The following is a 20,061-nucleotide window of genomic DNA, read 5'->3' as shown; positions in this document are numbered from 1 at the left end:
ATGCATCTTAAAGGAATCCTAGTTAAGATCTGTTCTTGGATTAGGCGCACGTTTATTCCAGCTTTTGAACTTTTGATGGCAAAGTGCCCATCACAATGGTGGATTTGTTTACTGGATAATCTGTGATCAAAATCAAGATTGTCTCATTTGTATAAAACAGTGAAGGGATTCCCTGAATATGAAATTATGTAGTCACTAGCCTGCAGAGGTGTCAGATTTCTCATTAGTGTCCTTAGTTCAAACCTTATGTTTAGGATTACAGCCAGTAATCCTGTTGACGTGTGAGTTTTAGGAGTCCTTGCTAGTGTCTATTGATGGAGTATGTTGTACTCCTAATGATGCAGTTGAAGGGATGGTCTGTAAGCACTTTATTTATTTGACATTTGTTGACTGGGTTAGTCCATATGAGCTGATGCCCATTTTCAGTGGAGGCCCAGGGAGAGAACTCCACAAAAGAAATTCACAGTTCTGCATAATAATTCACAGTTCCACATTAAAAAGTCTAAAATTGAAAAGGACAAGTTATACAGATGATAAAATCATAGTACAAAAATGTATTCACTGCACAGAATAGGCTAGTGTAAAATAAAACAAATTAGTATCAAAAGATATATAAAGGAAAAGATAGAGCAGATTAACAAATATAGTACAAAAAATGGTTAAGTGAGAGATTACAGATTAGGAGAGAGTATAGATGAGCATATGGTCCAGGCAAAGGTAGCTAAGAAATAGAAGAAATAATGTAGGTGGTTTAGTATTGGAAACGTACAAGTTAGTTTTACAAATAATAGTGTGAGGGAAAGAGAGAGGTAGAGGGGGGAGTAGGGAGAGTAGTATCAGAATACTAGGGACTGTAAATTAGAGGGGTTTAGAGAGTAGTAGATGAAAAATGAGTTAGTGTAAAGGAAGATGGTAATAAGCTACTGGAAAGAATAACTTAGGGGGGTATAAAGAACAGCAGAAGAGTTTAATAAGGTAAACAAGAAGTAAGGATAGATAATATTATTGAGGAAATATAATTAATAGAGAGGAAAGTGAGAGAGGGAAGAGAGTAAAGGAGGAGTGATGGAGGAAATTTAGGTGGGATGGTTACATTGGCATCTCCAAATGTGGTACAGGTGATTTCTGAGAGTTGTCTTGAATTTATGTGCATGAGTAATATTTCTGAGAGCCAAGGGAAGCTTATTCCATGATTGAGCAGGAAGATAGCTGTATAGGTTTTGTCCAAGAGATTTGTTGGGTTATAGATCTGTAAGAGACATTGGTGGGAACTTCTGAGGGAGTGTGGTGCGCTATAGAGGGAGACTAGAGATGATAAGCTAGAGCAGGAGGAGGGCTTATTTTAGAATAGTGTGGATTAACAGAAGTTGAGAACATGAGTTGGTTTGGAAATTCTAACCAACTGAGGGTTTGGAGAGAGATACAGTGATGTGATTTTGGTGGCATGATGGCTGCAAATCTGGCGACTTTACATATAGTTTCAAGTTTGGATAGAAGAGAGGACTGTAGTTAGAGGATTTGAGAGCAGTACAAAAGATTACGAAGAAAAGCGTGGGCAAGAAAGAATCTAGTTAGGGGTGAGTTACAGCTTTACGAAAATCTCTGCTTTAGCTGTAGATAGCATCACATCACAATGCACAGCAACTAACATTTCAGGTGTAAAATCTTACGTGTAGTGTATTTATATGGACTGGGTCTCTCTTACTTTTTGTTAATTATCTCTCTCAGTATTTTTCACCAGTAAAGTAATGTTCTGTTTATGCAACTATAAGATAGGAAGAATTCCATAATACAGTTTGGCATGCAAGAGAGTGATTAATGCAACATAGAAACATCTGTTTAAAAAAAAGTCTGTGCTTCAGACTGAAGGCTTGCATTGGGATATAATTTCCTTTTATGTCCTGGCATTCTTTTGCTAGGCATAGCAGCCCCTACATTAGCATTAATTACTTCACAGTTTTAAGATTTTTAATGCATTATTCCATCAGAGCTTTACTGGGGGTTATCTTCTTTGTGGTTACTCCAGAAATACATACCACATTTTGTGTGGAGCCTCATTTAGGATCTGAGGAGTTTCTTTATCATCTTTGAGGATGTAGAGGTTAATGTCACACAGTAAACTTTAGTATTGCAAATTTTCACTGAAGACGTCTGCACATTTGCTTTCATTCTGCACTGTTTTAACCATTTGCTGGCTTTTAGTCAACACCTTCTTAGTTGATTTGATTTCTCTTTTCCCATTCTGGACATTTAATTTTGTTTGGATCTTGGCTTCCCCTGCATCCCCTTCTGTTGTGTCTTTATTTGCTACACTGTAATTGCAATTTTTGGTATTTGTAGACCATTGCCCTCGTCTTTTGTGGTGTTTCTCATTTACTCTACTAGATGCCATAGTTGAGAATGAACTCCAGCATAAACATTAGCCAGTAACAATGAGTTTTATTTATATGGCATTTGTTTACCGGGAAAGTCCGACTGGGTCGTGAGGTGCCCATTTTTAGTAGAGGCCCGGGAAGAAAAGCTCCAGATACATATGCTTAACAGAATGAAAAACTAGACGGACACAAATCCTAACATTCAAGAGCAAAATTTGAAAAACTACACATTAGTTTGTCAGAATAAAAACCAAACGGACATAATAAAGTCATAATGTTAAAGCATAAATTATATGGAAAGCCTGATTATTATAACGATTAATAATATTCTAGAGCCCATAAAATATGGTAATGTATTATATTGGTGAAGAGTAGGGTATGATAGAGGGTATAGTAGGAATACGTCTGGAAAGCTATGAGTATAACCTCAAGGGAGAATGTGTAGAAGAAGGAAAGGTAGGGTAAGTTAGTAGTGGGGATTGAGATAGTAAAGGTAGAAAAAGGCATGAGTACCTCAGCCTGGGTTTATACAGGAGCAAATCCAAGCTTTGAAGTATTAGTTTTATAGAGTTTTTGAAGGAATGCACGTTAGTAGCAGTTTTGATAGTTAAAGAAAGGGAGGTTCTATAGTTTTGCCACAGAGCAGGAGTAAAGGTTTAAGCCTGAGTTTTTATGTTTATAAGTTGAGATGTTTGTCTTCAGATCTGAGATGTTTATTTGGGATATTAAAGTTGATTTAATGGGCTAAGAGCATGACAAACTAGTGGGTTGTTAGTCAGACCAAGTAAATGTTGCCTTCTAAGTTGCATGTAGTGATGGTGTATATTTATTTATTTATACAGTTTTATGTTTGGCACATATTGTGTGAGAGATGATTAGGTATTTATACTCCCAGTTTTCATCTTGGAAAAGTTGTACCTAAATCACTGTTCTTGCAACCTTAATCAATTTTTTAATTCATTTTGTTAACTGGTGAGTGAACTGATCCTTGGATCATTTTCAGCTCCAGCCTGAGCTATAGTGGCAGGAGCAAATGCAAAATACATAGGTAGCTTTTTAGAACAGAAAAATTACCAGTGTTTTTGGAATGGAAGGAAGCTGGAATGCCCAGAGAAAACTCACACAGACTTTAGGTAATGTATAGTCTACAAAGGCAGCTGTGTGTGATAGTGAGGTTTGAACTTTCAACCATGAAGCTGTGAGGCAGAGATCTTGCCACTGTTGTAGCATACTGCCCAGCGTGACCTGGGTTCTGATTGATCTGAATCTGAGTCCTGTTCATTGCAATGGATAGTTGGAAGGAATTTCTGTCATTAGCCAGCAAAATTCCTAGATTAATTTGCTCAAAAATGTGTTCTAACAAGAATGAAATAAGTACTGCTGACAACTAAGTTTTTCATCTGGGACCTGACAACGTTCTCATTTTGTTACCTGTAGTTTAGATTTTTGTTTGCTTTTTGCACCTCCTCTCCTACCCCACCTGGGATTTTACCTTTTTTTTTTTTTTTTTACATTCAGAAACATTGCACAGCTTGGAGCGTTCTTCTGCTGTAAAAATAGCCTCCAACGCTAAGGATAACCATAAGGCATGTTTCAGTTATGTCCGCAATCTTAAGAACAACACCCAACGATGTGCAGAATTAGTTGTAGATGGAATCACCTATACTTAGATGGAAGATGATAGCAAATCTGCTGGCTGGCAAATTCATCTCAAATTACACCTCCCCTTCTCCCCCAGTTCTCCTCCTGTAATTATCCTCTACCACACCACCGCCATTATTTATCAAAGAACAGGTTGCCACTATGCTCTCTAAAGCTAAAAACACTGCTTCAGTAGGGCTTGACAGTATACCAGGTTGCCTTTTAAACAGCTTTAAATCAGAACTTATCAGGCCTATTAGGATCTGTGTTTAACCACAGCCTCTGGACTGGCTTGGTCCTGACAGAGTGGAGGACAGCAACAGTCATCACTCTGCATAAATGGGGACTATCTACAGACCTAGGAAATTACAGACCCATAAGTTTGACTAGTCTTGTATTTAAGGCCATGGAAAGAATAATCATAGCCCAGGTAAATAATGACATAGGAAATTTCTAATCACAGGACTCAACCCAATTTAGCTTTGTCAAGGGCAAATCATTCCACCTGAATCTGGTAGATTTCTTTGAGAAAATCATTAAAGCTATGGATAAGGGTAAAATGGTACATACCAACTACCTCAACTTGGCCAAGGCATTTGACACAATTCCCCACTCATGTATTTTATTATAAATAAACTCACAAAACTGGACACAAAATCTGTCTCGCCGGATAGATAGCCAGTTGGCTCATTGACATTATACATTGTTAAAGTTGGTAAATCCATGTCTAGCAAGAGGCTGTGTACTGCTGATGTGTTAGAGGGCTCAGTGCTGGGATCAGTCCTGTTCAAAATATAATTCTCTTGAGGTCAAAGCTAATGTGGAAGACCTCTGGATGACAAAGTTTGCCAACAAATGCAAGCCAGGAGCAGTCATTGAATCCCCAATCTATGTGGATATTCTTCAGGAGGGTCTGGATCAGACAAATGATTGATGCCAGAACCATGGCCTAAAACTAAATGCAAAAAAAAAAATACATCATAAACTTTGGGAAGTCAAATACCCCTGCAAATTACAACATCAATAGCACACCCCTGATAGTACACTTGGAGATGAGATCTTGATACACGGATAGTAGTCTGAACTTTGTCCACCGTATGCTCACTGTGATGAGGAAGTCCTTCTGTGCGGCTCAACTTATAAGCAATGGTATGACATCCAGATCCAGGGAAATTCTAGTCCAGCTGTACTCTACCCTCATTAGGCAAGTAACAGAGGACAATGCACCATTTAGGATGAAGTTGACTATGCACTTACAGCTACAGCAGCTGGAGTGACCTCAGGGGTTCCTCACAAAGAAAATACAGGGTGTAAATAACATGTCCTATAGGAGTAGACTGAAAGCTCTATCCCTTTACTCTGCCTTTTACTAACTTTTAAGGGATGACCTATGCCTGATCAACAGTGCACTCCCAAATCCAGCCCTGATGGAGCTGCTACATATCCACACGTGAAACAGCACAAGGGTCTCCTGATCCAGGGATCTAAAGTTAGTCAGTGACTCTAACAAAACATGCTGGAAAGACGGATGTGTGTCTCAAGAGATTGCACTCTCTTTGGAATAGGCTTCCTGTTCACATTAAGCAAAGCCCTTCCCTGGCCGTCTTCAAACGTAGTTTAGCAAAATGTATAGGGAATCACAAATGCACACCTGGGGTAGTGCCTATGTCACTTATGGACAGGGGCAATCTATAAGATACTAGATGCATAGGCACAAATCCATGCCATCCTCTTGCCCCTAGAGGCCATATTTTGGGTAAAATCTGGTTATATTGGCTAGGCTTGTAAGGGCTGTTAAGCTGTTGGCCTAGTAATCTCCTATGAACCTGAATTGGTCTACATCATGCTACCCTGCCCTTGTAGTATTTTCTCTTATTTTACTACCAAGCCAGTTTTTCATCTGGGATTTGAGCAGTTGTGCTAACTGCAGCATTACTCTTCCTGAACCGCATCTGACATCACACGTCTGATTTTCCCTTGACTATAGTGTCCATTGCTACTACAGAAGGATTCTGCTGTGTCATGTAATGCTCCCAGCACTTCTTATTGAACAACTTGCAATAAGGTGGTGTTTCACCAGCAGTTTTCAATTAGTCACACTGTGCAAATAGGTACGGCTGTGCTTATTCCATTAATAGCTGCATGAGGTAAATGTGGTTTAATCTCTCTTCAAAATGTTGTAGCTGTTTACTTGTCCATATTTAATTGGTGGTACTATGCTGCCCAATAGGTAGTTCTCCCCTGATTCATATGTTTGCCCTTAATCTAATTAGATTAGCCACACTTTGTTTTTGCTTAATCTGTTTTCGCAAAGATCTGTCTCCTTCACTATTTTTGTGTGTAGTTCTGCTGTAATCCAAATTTAAAACAGATTTTAATCCCAACATTGTTAGTTAAAAGTAATCTGTCCTTGCTGTTATGACTAAACTGGTTTATATAGTTGCATGTCCTCAGTTGGCAGTGTTTTGCACTGATTTTATATCTGTACTGTGTATGCATCACCCTTGGGCAACTCAACATTGTACATTTTTGGTGTATTACGACTATGTTGTACTGTATGCATTCTGTTAGCTGTTGTCTTTATTGTTAATAGACACCACCCTTGGGCAACTCAACATTGTACCTTTTTTGGTGTATTACGACTATGTAGTTATTGTACTGTTTTTAAGTTCCACATGGTATAGTTGTGCTAATATTACGTGCTTCAAAGCTGTTTCTGTTTTGCTCATAGGGCCTTCTTGTAATCCTGTTTTTTCTTATGTTGGTTGTGCTAGAAGTTGGTGTGTGTAATTTTAGTTTCCAGGGAGAGCTTCTGACTTTATCTAGTGGTAGCAGCAGTTCTGTGTTTGCATGTTATTAATACTTTATTTCTGGTTGCTCCAGTAGCTTTATGTTCCCTCATTCTACTTTCATTCTTGTGTCTTCCTTAGTCTGTATAAGTACATGTCTGTAGCATGTACACTATGTGCCCTGCACCTCTGTGCAGTAGGTTTCGATGTTGCAGTATATTGAACAGTCTCCTTCCCTCCCTCCATGCTGTCTTAGTTGAGTGGGGGATCTGCTTATTCCAGTAAATACCCCCCCCCGCACTCTAGTTTCTCCATCTCCAGTGCCACTAAGCAATCTATGGTTGCCTGGATCATAGTCAGGGCTTCATTTATTCTGTGCCACAGAGCCTGATTTATTAGGTAACATTCAGAGTATCAGCTGGGATCTACTGCTTATTCCAGTAAACACCCCCCCCTGCACTCTAGTTTCTCCATCTCCAATGCCACTAAGCAATCTGTGGTTGCCTGGATCATAGTCAGGGCTTCATTATTCTGTGCCACAGAGCCTGATTTATTAGGTAACATTCAGTGTATCAGCTGGGAGACCCTAATTAGGTTCTGCTGTTAAGTGATTTAAGATTTGGATGTGAATCTGTTTCAGACTATTTCAATAGCTGTCTGATAATGCAGCACAAAATATAGAATTGTTTGTTATAGTGAACACTAGTTTGAATTGGTATTTTGTAACTAGGGATCATCATCTCCACCGCATCTTTTGTCCAGTTTGTTATAAAACATCCAGTTGTCTTTTTTTTTTTTTTTTTTTGTAAAGTCTAGGGTTTTTAATACCATGACAGGAATGGATCATATTCCTGATTCAATGTACTATTTAAAGTTCATGAAATCTAGTATTGCATCAATATTTAGTGTTTGTCATGCATGTTCTTAATCAGCTTTTATTACCAACTGTAGTGTTTCCAAACTTGTGTCCTTTTAATTCATTTGGCATTATATGGATTGGCAGCGCAAACAAGCTGTGTATTCCATGTTACTCTATTTTCTGTTGCATATCATTGTATTTTATGACTGTCTCGCAGTACTTGAGGCACTGTAATAGCTAGTTATAGCTATTAAAATTGTTTCTTTTGTCTTCTTTTTTTCTTTGACTACTGCATCTGTTTTTTCTTGCTTCTACTTTAACTCCCGATATAGTTTGATTTCATAGGATCATAATTTCTTTTTCTATAATTCTTTGTGATTTGAAGTTGGCAGTGCTTATCAGCTACTTGTGCATTGTAGTGTTTGTGCGATCTTCAGTGCAGCATTCTTAACAGTTGTGCCTTTAAGTGTACAAATTCTCAGCCATGAGTAAATGGCAACCAGCAACAAGAATGCATCTGTTTCTAGTTCAGTACAATAGAACCTGCATTTGTCTGCATCTCCTTCTTTAAGACTTTGTAAACATGTTCATGGTCCATTGTCTTGAGCTGTCATTATTGATCTTTAATTCTTTGAAAGGACCTGTCCTTAACCATTTGTGTGAAATTGTGATCAATTCTAGGAGTTTTCTATACTTTCTGCCATAATTCTGGCCTTTCCGTTTTCTTCTGACCCTGTTCTTCATATTCTTTTCTTTGTTTGCTTTTTGACATTTTCCATTACCAGATGTACCTGTGGTTTGATTTCTGTTCCTGCTGCTTTCTGAAATGCATCTGCTAATCTGAACAAAGATGTCCTCATAGACTTGTTTTCTTCATGATTTACGATTTTTCCTATGTTTGGATCTGATAATGATAACAAATGTGCATGCAGTAGGCAGTCAAAAGGATTGCAGCCTTATCAATTTCAAGGAGGACCATGCTTTTTTCAGACTGAGGATGTATAATTTTGCCATGCACTGCTTTTTATATCTCATTAAATAAGCATGAAGCATTTTCTTGTTTTCGTTTTATTTTCCAACTGCTGTAGTGCACCAAAGCAGTATTTAGGTTCATAGTCAAGTAGTAGGCTAGCTGCCCTTGCAGATCCTTTTATTTCTAGCCAGTTTCTTTTTTGATGCTTGAATTAATGTAGACTGTTTGGTTTTACCAGTCCCATGGTTAACTGTATATTGCCCTTAGTGAGAATAACTGGGTTCATACCATACATAATTTTGAGGGGACCAAAGTGTGAGTTAAAGCATTTAGGATTTGCCTGTGTCCATTAGTAGTACATGGGGAAAGTCCTTGGGTAAATTTTCTATTGTCTATCCATAGATCCAGGTAGTGCTTGAATATGGATAGAGATGAGCTTTGTTTTATGTGAATAGGGAATCCATTCCAGAGCAATAGTATTCTCTGTGGAATATACCTGTTTCTCCAAACTCTTTTGTTAATATTGTAGAAAAGGCTTGGATCCCTGGAGTTAGTAATTCTGATGTCATTTGATTTGCTGTTATGCAGTAGGTTCATAGGTATTTGTCTGGAGGCTGCCTTCTGTGCCAGACAGAGGTCACCTCCAAGCAGTCCAGGTCCATGTACGACATATTATTTAGGCCTTGAGCGAAGTTATCCGTCTGGGCGTTCCAGTTGTTTCATGTGCCTGGACACATAGGTTCATAGATTAGTACTAGGCTAACTGCCCTTGCGAGTCATTTTAAGCCTAGCCAATTATCCCCTGTGAGATTCAAACCCTGTACCTTGTGTTTGTAAGGCAAACACTTTAACCATTAGGCCATTCTCCCAACCCCCTTTGCATACCAAAGGCAGGGCATTATACCCGGTGTTTGGCCTAATGAGGTTAAGTAAAGGACAGTGACCTGTAGATCTAGACGCAATCCCATTGTTTGTAATCTGTGCAGTATAGAAGGGCTTTCTTATGACAGTGGACACTGTTGAAAGGTCACTGCCCACATAAGTTCCCAAATCTCGAAAAACTGGGTCAATTCTTAGGGGAGTATTGTCGGTGTGATAACTTCCCCAGGGTAGATAACTTCCCAACGATTGTAATAAAACATTTTTTGGTAATTTTGTTTCAGTCCATGATTCGGACAATTATTTCTTTGGACCAAACCTAACTGCTCCCAGTTTCCAGTCATCTGAAAACTTAGTTAACCAGAGCCCTTTGATATTGGCCTTTTCTCCAGAGAAGTAGATGCCAAACCGGAGAGGTCCCATCACAGAACCCTGTGGCACTGGTGTCTGTCCCCTTTGTGGAAGTAGGATGCAGGCAGTTAAAATAGGGGAAGCTATCTGTGAGGAAGTTGAAAATCCATGGGGTGATGTAGGGGGTTTATTTAGCTTTTTTTTTTTTTTTTTCACTATAACAGAGTGTGTGTCGAAAGCCTTGGTCAGCTCAGGGTGTGTGGTGTATACCATTTTACTTTCATCCATTGCTTTGGTGACTTTTTCAGAAAAGTTCATCAAGTTGAATAAGCTTGATTGAAACTGATTCAGTGTTTGGAGTTTGATTTTTATGATCTTCCTCATATGTAAAGCCATGGAAAAACTTAACTTGTGAGTCTGTATTTGCCTGGGTCTGTGGAAGGTTTATGCTGGGGAGTTCAATAGCTGTTCTCCATTTGCTTGGTACAAAACCTGTATGGAGGCTGTGGTTGAACAGTGTTGTCAGGGGGTGGCTAAATTGTGCTTCACTCTATTTATTTAAAATGCATCCACAAATAGTATCAGGGCCCACTGATGTATGTTTATCTTTTGATAGCACTGTTAGGATTTGGTCTTGTGTGATAGCTGGAGGTGAGTCAGGTATGTCATGTGGAGTAGACAGAGGGGAGAAAGGGGTAAAGTTTGAGCCAAATTTTATTGGCCTGTAGGTAACACCCTTCAGAATAAGCAAAGTGCATTGCTGTGTTGTGCTGCTTAGATTGTGAACATGAATGAAAAAGGCTTTGTGATTCTTTGTCTTGGGTAGCTGTTTTAGCCTCAAATGTGGCTGTGGTGAATTTTATAAAGCTCCTGCTTTGCTTGCTTATTTCATTGACAAGGGCTCTGTTTTTCTGGGAATTGCTTGTATTTTCTTTGGTCAAAATGTTCTTTTTATTGTAAAGCTTGTTGGTGTTATGGTTCCCTCATGGGGTTTGTTTCTTGTTTCTGCAGGGTACAGCTACCTCTGTGCAGCTGGTTCCATACTGGTATAGTGAGATTGCGTACATATTTAGAGGAGTTAACTGGGTTTGGTGGGGATTTGAAGCTTGATAATGTCTCACTTTTAGGAGTTGGTAGGTTGTCTTGGAAAAGGTACTTTTGAGTGGAAGGGATGTTTTTATTATGAAGGAATCCATGTTATGGTGAGGCCTAACAAGTGATAGAGATATGCGAGAATGTGCAATATGCCCCCATGATAGTAATGAGAAGATCCAAGATGTTCCCCTTAGTGAGTAACAGAAATTCCCAGACTTGATCAATACAGTGCTTCTGCACAAGTAGTGGTATAGGTTTCCCAGTTTATATTTGGATAGTTTTAGAGCACCTAGATAAGTAGCATTTTAATACTGCGTGATTCTAGTTCCTGTAGACAAGTGGTGTGGCTTTCTTGCATCATAGAGTGAGTTCTGTAGCTAACTAATGTATGGTACAGGACCTTTTTATTTTGACATGAAGCTATAGTGCATCATGTTGCTTTACCAGCCTTTGTGATTCTCATCTGGATGAAGATTGAGAGACTTCCACCCCCTCCTTCTGCACAGTATATGGTCTAAAGCTGTGGAAGGTGTTACAGCCCTGCATAACTATAATGCTTTCCATCATTATTGCCATGTGTCACTCAGTACACAGGCATCAACATCCTTCTTGGTGAGAGAAGCTTGTAGGGAATGGAGTTTCTTGTTTAGGCTGCTAGCATTGATCAGTAACACCTTCATATTTTCCTTTGCTTGCTAAAGTTGGCATTACCTGAAAAAAAGGTACTGTGGAGGTAGAAAATGTCTATGTGAATAAAGACCAAAATAAAAATAGAGACAACAGGTAAACAGCAAAAATCAAATAAACAGCCTGACTGATGATAAAATAAACAAAAGCAATTTATTAGTTAAGACAGTGGTAATTGCTTTCACTACATATGTAGCTTCATAAGACCATACATGGCAGAGTCTGCTAACATTTAAGTAGTGTATTTTCATGCAATCAAGAATTCAGTGCCCAGTCAGAATGCAGGAATAAGATACATCCCCAAACGAACAATCAACTCTTCAGAATAAAAAAACCTCTATAAAACAAAGGACTAACATAACTCATAAACAGTATAAATACTTGTAAAACTTATTAACAAATAAGGGTCATGATTCTATTGCATAAAGTTGTGAGCTTAACACAGATTTTAAAGACACCTTTCCATTCAAACCTTGTTCAACATCAGCTTGCATAGATAATCCATCTCAGTTCCGCACATTTGGTCCTATTGTTTAGATCCCCTCCTCTCAGCTGTACATTTAACCTCTAGCACAGTAAACTTTAAATATATGCTTAGAATCATTTAACATAACATGTTTAGCCAAAACACTGCAGTCATCCGAATTCTTAATATAATTTACATATTCCTACAATGCTGCCCCGGTACAATAAAGGCTGTCTTGTATACCCACGAACCAACCAATTCTTTAGTAATCCAATGTAAACGACGAGTGTTGAAAATGAATAGGTTTATTATTGAAACCACACCATAAAAATAAACTGTTTTTAAACAATTTTAAAAAGGTAACTGATTGAGCGCTTTCATCTCCATGCGGAGACTTCTTCAGAATCTAGTTGCCTTCCAAAAATTCATCTTTTTATAAACAGTATTTGCCAATCATTGGTTAAACAACATCTCATCATTAATTGTATAATTGTTGAATTGCATTATTAAAGGGCTAGCTTGTGTTGAGAATACTAAGACGCCATAAGATGCATAAAATACATGCTACCAAAAACACAACAATTCAATAAACTAAGCTACTGTTAAAAATGGTACAAGTTGTATAAATAAACACAGTATATCTAAACCCTGTACCATAAATACCAATATTAAAATATAACATCATATGTCTTGTGTAAATATAAGTAATAAATAACAAAGTAACACATTGGTGTGTTACAAATAATCACCCCTAAGCTACTATAGCAAAACATATCCAAAGAGATGCACAAGAAATACATGAACGAATACATAGAGAAATAAATAATGTTAGAAAAAACTGATGGTGACGTATATAAATGTATGTTCTGACTAAAGTATGTTAAAAAATCCAATAACGCACCCTTGTAGGCTACTGAAATATATATATTATATATTATTATTAATTATTATATATAAATATTACTTTAAAACCATATGAATATACAAAATTGAATAAATAGTTAAATATTTAAATGAATATAATTAGGACCTCCCTATTGTTTGTTAATATTAGTTTTGTGTTTCTTAGGGTCCATTGCCAATAATTTCAATGCCGGAGTAATGGAGATGTGGTCATTAAGCCCCTTACCACTACATGCATCTAGTCTTAAATCCATCTCATAATCCATAATCCATCTCAGTTCTGCACATTTGGTCCTATTGTTTAGATCCCCTCCTCTCAGCTGTACATTTAACCTCTAGCACAGTAAACTTTAAATATATGCTTAGAATGTTTAGCCAAAACACTGCAGTCATCCAAATTCTTCTTATAATTTACATGTTATAAGATCTTCTCTCTCAAACTTCATTTGTTCTCGCCTATGTAACAGGCTGAACAAAGACCACGCTGAGCATAATAAATCACATGTTTTGTTTGAGGCTGCATAAAAATCCAACTCTGTCCTCCTTTGGGTGGCTGGACACAGGATAAAATTAGTAGATGAAATACAGGCGCATGTCGAACAGTTCCTACATGGGAAGGTACCACATTGATCAGATGTCATCACAGCTGTCTGGCATATATAGTCCGATGACGCTACATATCTATTGAAAGTGCTTACCATTGTCTTATCTAATAAATTGTTTATTTTATCCTCTGGTGTTGGTCGGTCTCTTTATTTGATTTTTGCTGTTTACCTGTTAACATTCCAACCTTTACCTGTTGACTCTTTTTATTTTGGTCTTTTTTCATTTGTAGCAGCCTTCAGGACACAGTGGAGGGAGGTGATATTAAGCTTGAATACACTGTTACTGTGAACAAGAGTTTGGAACCGGAATGGAGAAGGAATGTGGGCTGCAATGAGGATCGGTTACATCGCCCCAGTGGCAGTAGTTACATTTTGAAGCTGCCATGGCACAACCTTATGAACCAGGTGTGTTACGAGTATTGAGAATGCCCACTTATGGTGCAGCATACCCAGAACTGCTAAGATGATGGCAGTTACTGAACATTAATTTGAGCTTTGACATGTAGAGTTCTACATGAGACTCTCAACAGAGATCTTTAAACCCAAAGAAGACACTTTATTCACAGAGATTGGGGCCCTGCAGAGTGAATGGATTAAAAGGTTCCCTTTGGACAATTTGAGTACGATTGGATGAACTCTCACAACGTGACTACATATGAGCTGAGGCTGCAAGCGGCTAAGAGAAAGCTACAGCATGATCTATCAGATTTCTCAAATGGTCATGTTTGTTCCTGGCCAAATGAGAGAGCTATAACATCTGGCACTGAATTAATAGGTAGCAGTTAAGTTGAACGTATCTGTTTGTGTCCTGATGATCGTACAAACAGCTCCATAGACAGCAATATGTCTGTTGAGGCCAGGAATATTACGGCAGCAGCAACTAGTGTTGCACCTCTTGATAGTTGGGGCCAGTAATCATTGTGCTAAAACCCAGAGAGAAGTTAATAAGACATGGGGCTGGGAATTGTATCCCAAGAGCTGAAATATCGACTGCATCTTTTATTGGTTCCAGTATACACCATTATTTTTCTCTAAAAGATCCTCTACCCATCAAGGAGAGGTTGAAGAGAGGCAGATCCAGGAGTCGTTCCCTGAAGAGACCATTTCAGCCCTTGATACAGAATCGAGGGGTTGCCAAGAGACGGAACGTGAGAAAGCTGAACACTATCTTCTAAACAGGTAAATGTGTTGAATAAGGGATTGTCTTTTATTCCTGCTAGGAAACCAGACTTGACGAGTACTATTACTGATTTAAAACTCTCTGCAAGGAATGTATCTTTGCAACTGTTATTTCTTGAGCAGGATGTCAGTACTGGGAATATTTTTTTCAGAAAACCCAGTTCATTTGTCCCCGATGTGCATCCAATGATAAATATATTTGTGTCTTTGTGTGACAATGAGTTGCGTGACTTGTCTCATGATTTTAAATGTTCATAATTTAACCCCAGGAGAGGCCGCGGCTCTTAAGACTTTGTGAGAATCAGACTTGTTGGAAATATGACCTGCAGATAAAGGAGGGGGAATTGTTGTTGTGGATCGTCTTGACTATATTAATCGTATGCATGAGATGCTTCACAATTTAACTTAATTAAGGTTGCATAAGTTCCAGGTTGATGGGATAATAAGGAAGATTGAATTTTATGTTTATGATTTGTTAATGACTAATCTTATTAACAGGGATTTGTATGATTGTTTTATTGTTGAATCGTCACTTATTCCATCCATGTATGGATTACCTAAGATACACAAGGATAGTTTGAACCCTCCTATGCATCCAGTTGTTTCAAGTCGTGGCTGGTTAACGGAACCTCTATCTGTTTATGTTGGTGTCTACGCCCGATTTTGAATAATGAAAGCAGTGTACTTAAGGATACTAAGACCTTTCTGAAAGATTTGTTTTATAATGGCAGAAGGGACAAACTGATCTTTCAAATTCATTTGTGACACTAGATGTTAATTCGCTTTTTACTGTTATTCCGAATGCTATTGGAGTAGAGAGTGTGAGGATGTTTGTTCATTGCTTGAATTGATCCTAGAATACAGTGTTTTTATTTTTAAAGATTTTTTTTATTTACAGAATGTTGGAGTTGCAATGATGACAGCATGTGTGAATTCTTACGCTAATGCTTTCCTTGTCCAATGGGAATTTAGTTTTTTTTTATTGTGTACATACTCAAACTATTAAAAAAAAATTGTTAAACAATGTGTTGATGTATTTATTTTATGAAAGGGAACTATGGAAAGTTTTGATAAATTCCTGGTTTATTTACATAGTACTAGATCATTTTTGAGGTTTAGTTGTTAATTATTCTTATTCTAGAATTCATTTTTTAGATATCTCTATAAGTAAGGATGGTCTGGGACATTTTGAGTGCAGAATTGTTAGGAAAGAATGCAAACAGAATAATGTACTGCATAACTCTAGTATGCATCCAAGACATTGAGGAATGTTAAAGGACAGTTACGTAGAGAAATGCGTTTGAATAGCAAAAATAAATCAGCAGAACTAGCCCTTTTAGCTGCTACGAGAAGGTTTATCTCTAGAGGGTATTGCATTTCTGAGGTTAATCATATGAGAGAGTCTGTATCCTCTCAAAGGAGCACTAGAGCTAAGCATTTTTAGCGACCAGGATACCAGTAATAATGTTTGTTTAAATAGTTCACAACAGAGTTATTTACTTATGACCTATTCTAGTGGTACATCATATATATGTAATGTTATTAAGAGGTATTGGCCAGTGTTATTGGCCAGTGAGGAGGTTAGTAGAGTAGTAAGTCCTGAACCGAAATTTGCTTTCAGGAACAATAGGTCCTTAAAGCAGCAATTATAAGAATTTAGGGGGTGCAGTTAACAATGCGATGACTTATGATCGATGTGGTACCTTCCCGTGTGGTAATTGTTCAGCATGAGACTACATTTCGTCTGCTAGCTTTATCCTGTGTCCAGCCACCCAAAGGAGGATTGAGTTTGATTTTTATGCAGACTCTAAAACAAAACATGTGATTTATTATGCTCAGTGCAGTCTTTGGTCTTGCCTGTATAACACTTACGGCTAATGGCTGAACAATCGAAATTTGAGAGAGGATCTTAGAACATGTAAATTTATATTAAGAATTCGGATGAATGCAGTGCTTTGGCGAAACATATGTTAAATGATAGAGATTATGAATGTACAGCTGAGAGGAGGGGATCTAAAAAAAAATAGGACCAAATGCATGGAATTTAGATGGATTATATCTATGCGAGCTGATGTTGAACCAGGTTTGAATGGAAAAGTGTCTTTAAAACCTGTGTTGAAAACTTGCAACTTAAAGCATTAGAATCATGGTCCTTATTTGTTAGTTTTATGAGTATTTATATTTTTATGCAATTTCTAGTATGTGAGAGTTATGTTAAGTCCCTTTGTTTTATAGAGATTTTTTATTTTGAAGAGTTGATTTGTTTGGTGAGGTGTGTCTTATTCCTGTATTCTGATTTGGCACTGAATTCTTTATTGCACGAAAATATGCTGCTTAAATGTTAGCTGACTCTGCCATGTATGGCCTGATGAAGCTACATATGTAGTGAAAGCGCTTACCATTGTCTTATCTAGTTGTTTTTGTTTATTTTACCCTCTGGTGTTGGTTGGGCTGTCCATTTGATTTTTAATGTCTATGTGAATAATTGAAACCCTGAAGGGGACAGATGTCTACTTGTGATGAAGCAGCTTAATCTGTCTATATTCTCCCAGGTTCCAATATATATTGGACCCCCTCCCACATTGACATACACCTATTTGGACCCCATTCTAATGGCAACAAAAAACAGTCAGTTATTGAAGTCCGTTATTTGTTGCTCACATTGCAACATCATCTTTGGATAAGGTAGAATGCTAGGCTCATACCTATCTAGGACACAGTCTGAGATCTCCATCATGTCTCTCTTCATATAGTCCAGTGAGGTACATCTGAAGTCATTGATACCCACAAGTACTTTGACCGACTCCTACATGTACTAGTTCAAGGACTTGATTGATCTGGCAGATCCTGGGACCAGACAATTAACTGACAGCAGTCGCTCATTCCTTGTTCATCCTGGTCATTGTCATAGGGGCCAGGTTATGGGCTGTCATTGTTCACTTCTCTTGGCAGTGGAGGTGACGTACAGACAAGCTGCCTCTGTAGTGATGGATTCCATAACAGCTTTTTTTTTTTTTTATTTTTGAGGAGACTCCTTGTGCATCCCTTTTCATAAGCAGGAGACACGCCACTGGCTTCATCTCCCCCAGTTGACACCATTCCGTCTGGGACCTTGAGCCCTTGGCATTGATTCCAAGGACACAGTGGATCCCAGTACATTACTATTTCTCACCAGCAAGGTTAAGGTCAGGTTTCATGAACCTCAGATTAGTCCCCTCTAGAGCCACCTTGAAAGCATAAGTGTAAAAGGAGAGACAATGATGCCCATGCAGCTTGCTTGAAACTGGACCCAGAACTCTGTGAAAGAGAGAGTCCACCACTGTCCCCTCCCAAGAAGATATCCAAGTCTCAAAGTGTAGAGAATGAGGCCGTGAATTATTTGGCCTGCCCTCCCCCCCACCTTTTGCCTAATGAGGAGGGGGTGTTTGAGGAATTTAGAGCTGCCCCTGCTACTTGTTGGGTGATTCCCACCAGCTGACGATGGACCTGGTCTCTGTCAGAGCCTGGCAGGAGCCTGGATTTTACCCAGCTTTCTACGGACAGACCACTGGGATAAAAGCATAAAAGTCTCTTCCGTTATTTTGTAGGGTAACCACCAAGGAGGAGTTATCCAAAGACAGATCGGCTTTTTATCCTTCTAACAAGGAGTCCAGGACAGTGGACCACATGGGGAAGTGGGTTTATGCCTCAGTTCAACACTGAGAGCAAAAGCGCCTGTCTCACTGATGCGACAAGGTTTCAAAGAGACTTTGAGAAACAAACCCCAGACTGTTAGTTTTTTTGAGGAAACCTCCACATCATCTACACGCAAGTAGATTACGCCTCAAGTAGCCATTGTTGACCAGCGTTTACTTGACAGTGTTGCATAATTCCACCAATGAAACTGTTAGAGCAGCAGGCATTGGAGTAGCCATGAAATTACATGCCTGGCTGCACTTGTGACTTTGCAGACAGCTTTAAGGCATCCTTTATTTAATGCCCTTTATGATAGGTCCACTCTTCTTGGACCAAAGGTTTAAAGAAAAGTTACTAAAATGCAAATGGTAAGGGAAGACCCATTTGCTGTGGGAGTGCATTTTTAAAGTCCTTTTGTAGAAACCAGAAGGGTTCCAGAAATCTCTGGTGTAAGAAGTCTGAAAGTTTTTCTTTGTCTCCCTTGCAAATTGATATAGCAGTGGCAGAGGAGGGCCACAAAAATCAGGATTTCCAAGCTCTTCTCCAAGAAGAAACATCTTCATCCTTGAAGGCTTGCCCGACTGCTGCAGTCTGATGATGTCAGTTGTCTTCACCAGGACTCATGGAAGACCGTCACGAGACAGCTGGGTGAATACCATAACACCCAGTGGCTATACAATACCTTTCTGCCCATCCAAGATGTACCACCCAGGCAGGGTCCGTCCAGGAGGTTCCACCAGATCAGAGTGGGCCTTGGGTCTACTCCAGATTTTTTTTTTAAGTTCCTAAGGAATCACAAGGACCTTGGGCCCATGTTGGACTTGAGCAGTCTAGAAGAATATGTAAAGGCAAAGTTGCAGATGATTGTAGTGCACTCCATACTTACTTGATTTGCAGGCAACAGATTGGATTCGCTCAAGTCAACCCTCAGGAAGCTTATACCCACACATAAAGTTGCTACTTCAGACTGGGAGCCAGTTGCTACCAGTTTCTATTGTTGCCATTGGTTCTCACCATAGCCCCCCCTCCCCCGAGCTGTTCAGAAAGTTCGTGGCAGTCATTGTAGCCTACCTGATTTATTTTATTTATTTCCAGTTTGATGACTGGGGATGTCCACTGGGCTCAGGGAGCCCATTTTCAGTGGAGGCCCGGGGAGAAAAGCTCCATGTTACAAAGTTTAGATACAGATACAATATAGAAAAGAACAACAATTTACAATTATGTTTCATGCTAGAGAGCAGGTGTAAATTCATAGGTACATGGTACAAATTTGATATTTACAGTATGGTAGCCTATAGGTCATAGCTAGAGAGGCTAGTAATCCTAGCTGGAGAGAGGTTTAGAGGTGGAGAGAGAATTATAAGACTAGGTGCTGGAGAATGCAGTTGCATTTTCTGTTGGAGTAAAGGTAGGAATGTAACTGAGATTTAAAGTTTTCAAAGTTTGCACAGGTCCTTGGGGAGGAAGGAAGAGAATTCAATTTTTTTTGCTAAGGAAAAGGATAGCAGGAGTTGACCAGCAGGGCGATTGGGTTTTCGTACACAGTTTGGGTTTTGGTGAGTAGATCTGAGAGTTCTCTGAGCG

At 38.8% G+C, this 20,061-nt stretch overlaps 1 protein-coding gene across 3 annotated transcripts in view; it reads left to right on the top strand.

The window, feature by feature from the left end:
* The window catches only part of LOC122804421, a 246,200-nt gene that overhangs the window by 2,769 nt on the left and 223,370 nt on the right, over window positions 1-20,061 (top strand). The window contains exon 1 of one of the 3 annotated variants that reach the window (XM_044074263.1): window positions 13,895-14,802. The exons of the other annotated variants lie outside the window; for them this stretch is intronic. The gene's annotated coding sequence lies outside the window, so the exon portion shown is untranslated. Of the gene's footprint in view, window positions 1-13,894; window positions 14,803-20,061 lie in introns of those variants that run through there. 3 annotated transcript variants of the gene reach the window in all.

Source organism: Protopterus annectens, chromosome 6.part0, assembly GCF_019279795.1.
Source record: "Protopterus annectens isolate FY-2018-M chromosome 6.part0, PAN1.0, whole genome shotgun sequence".
Lineage (NCBI taxonomy): Eukaryota > Metazoa > Chordata > Ceratodontiformes > Protopteridae > Protopterus > Protopterus annectens.
This window is presented reverse-complemented; position numbering and strand designations above follow the sequence as displayed.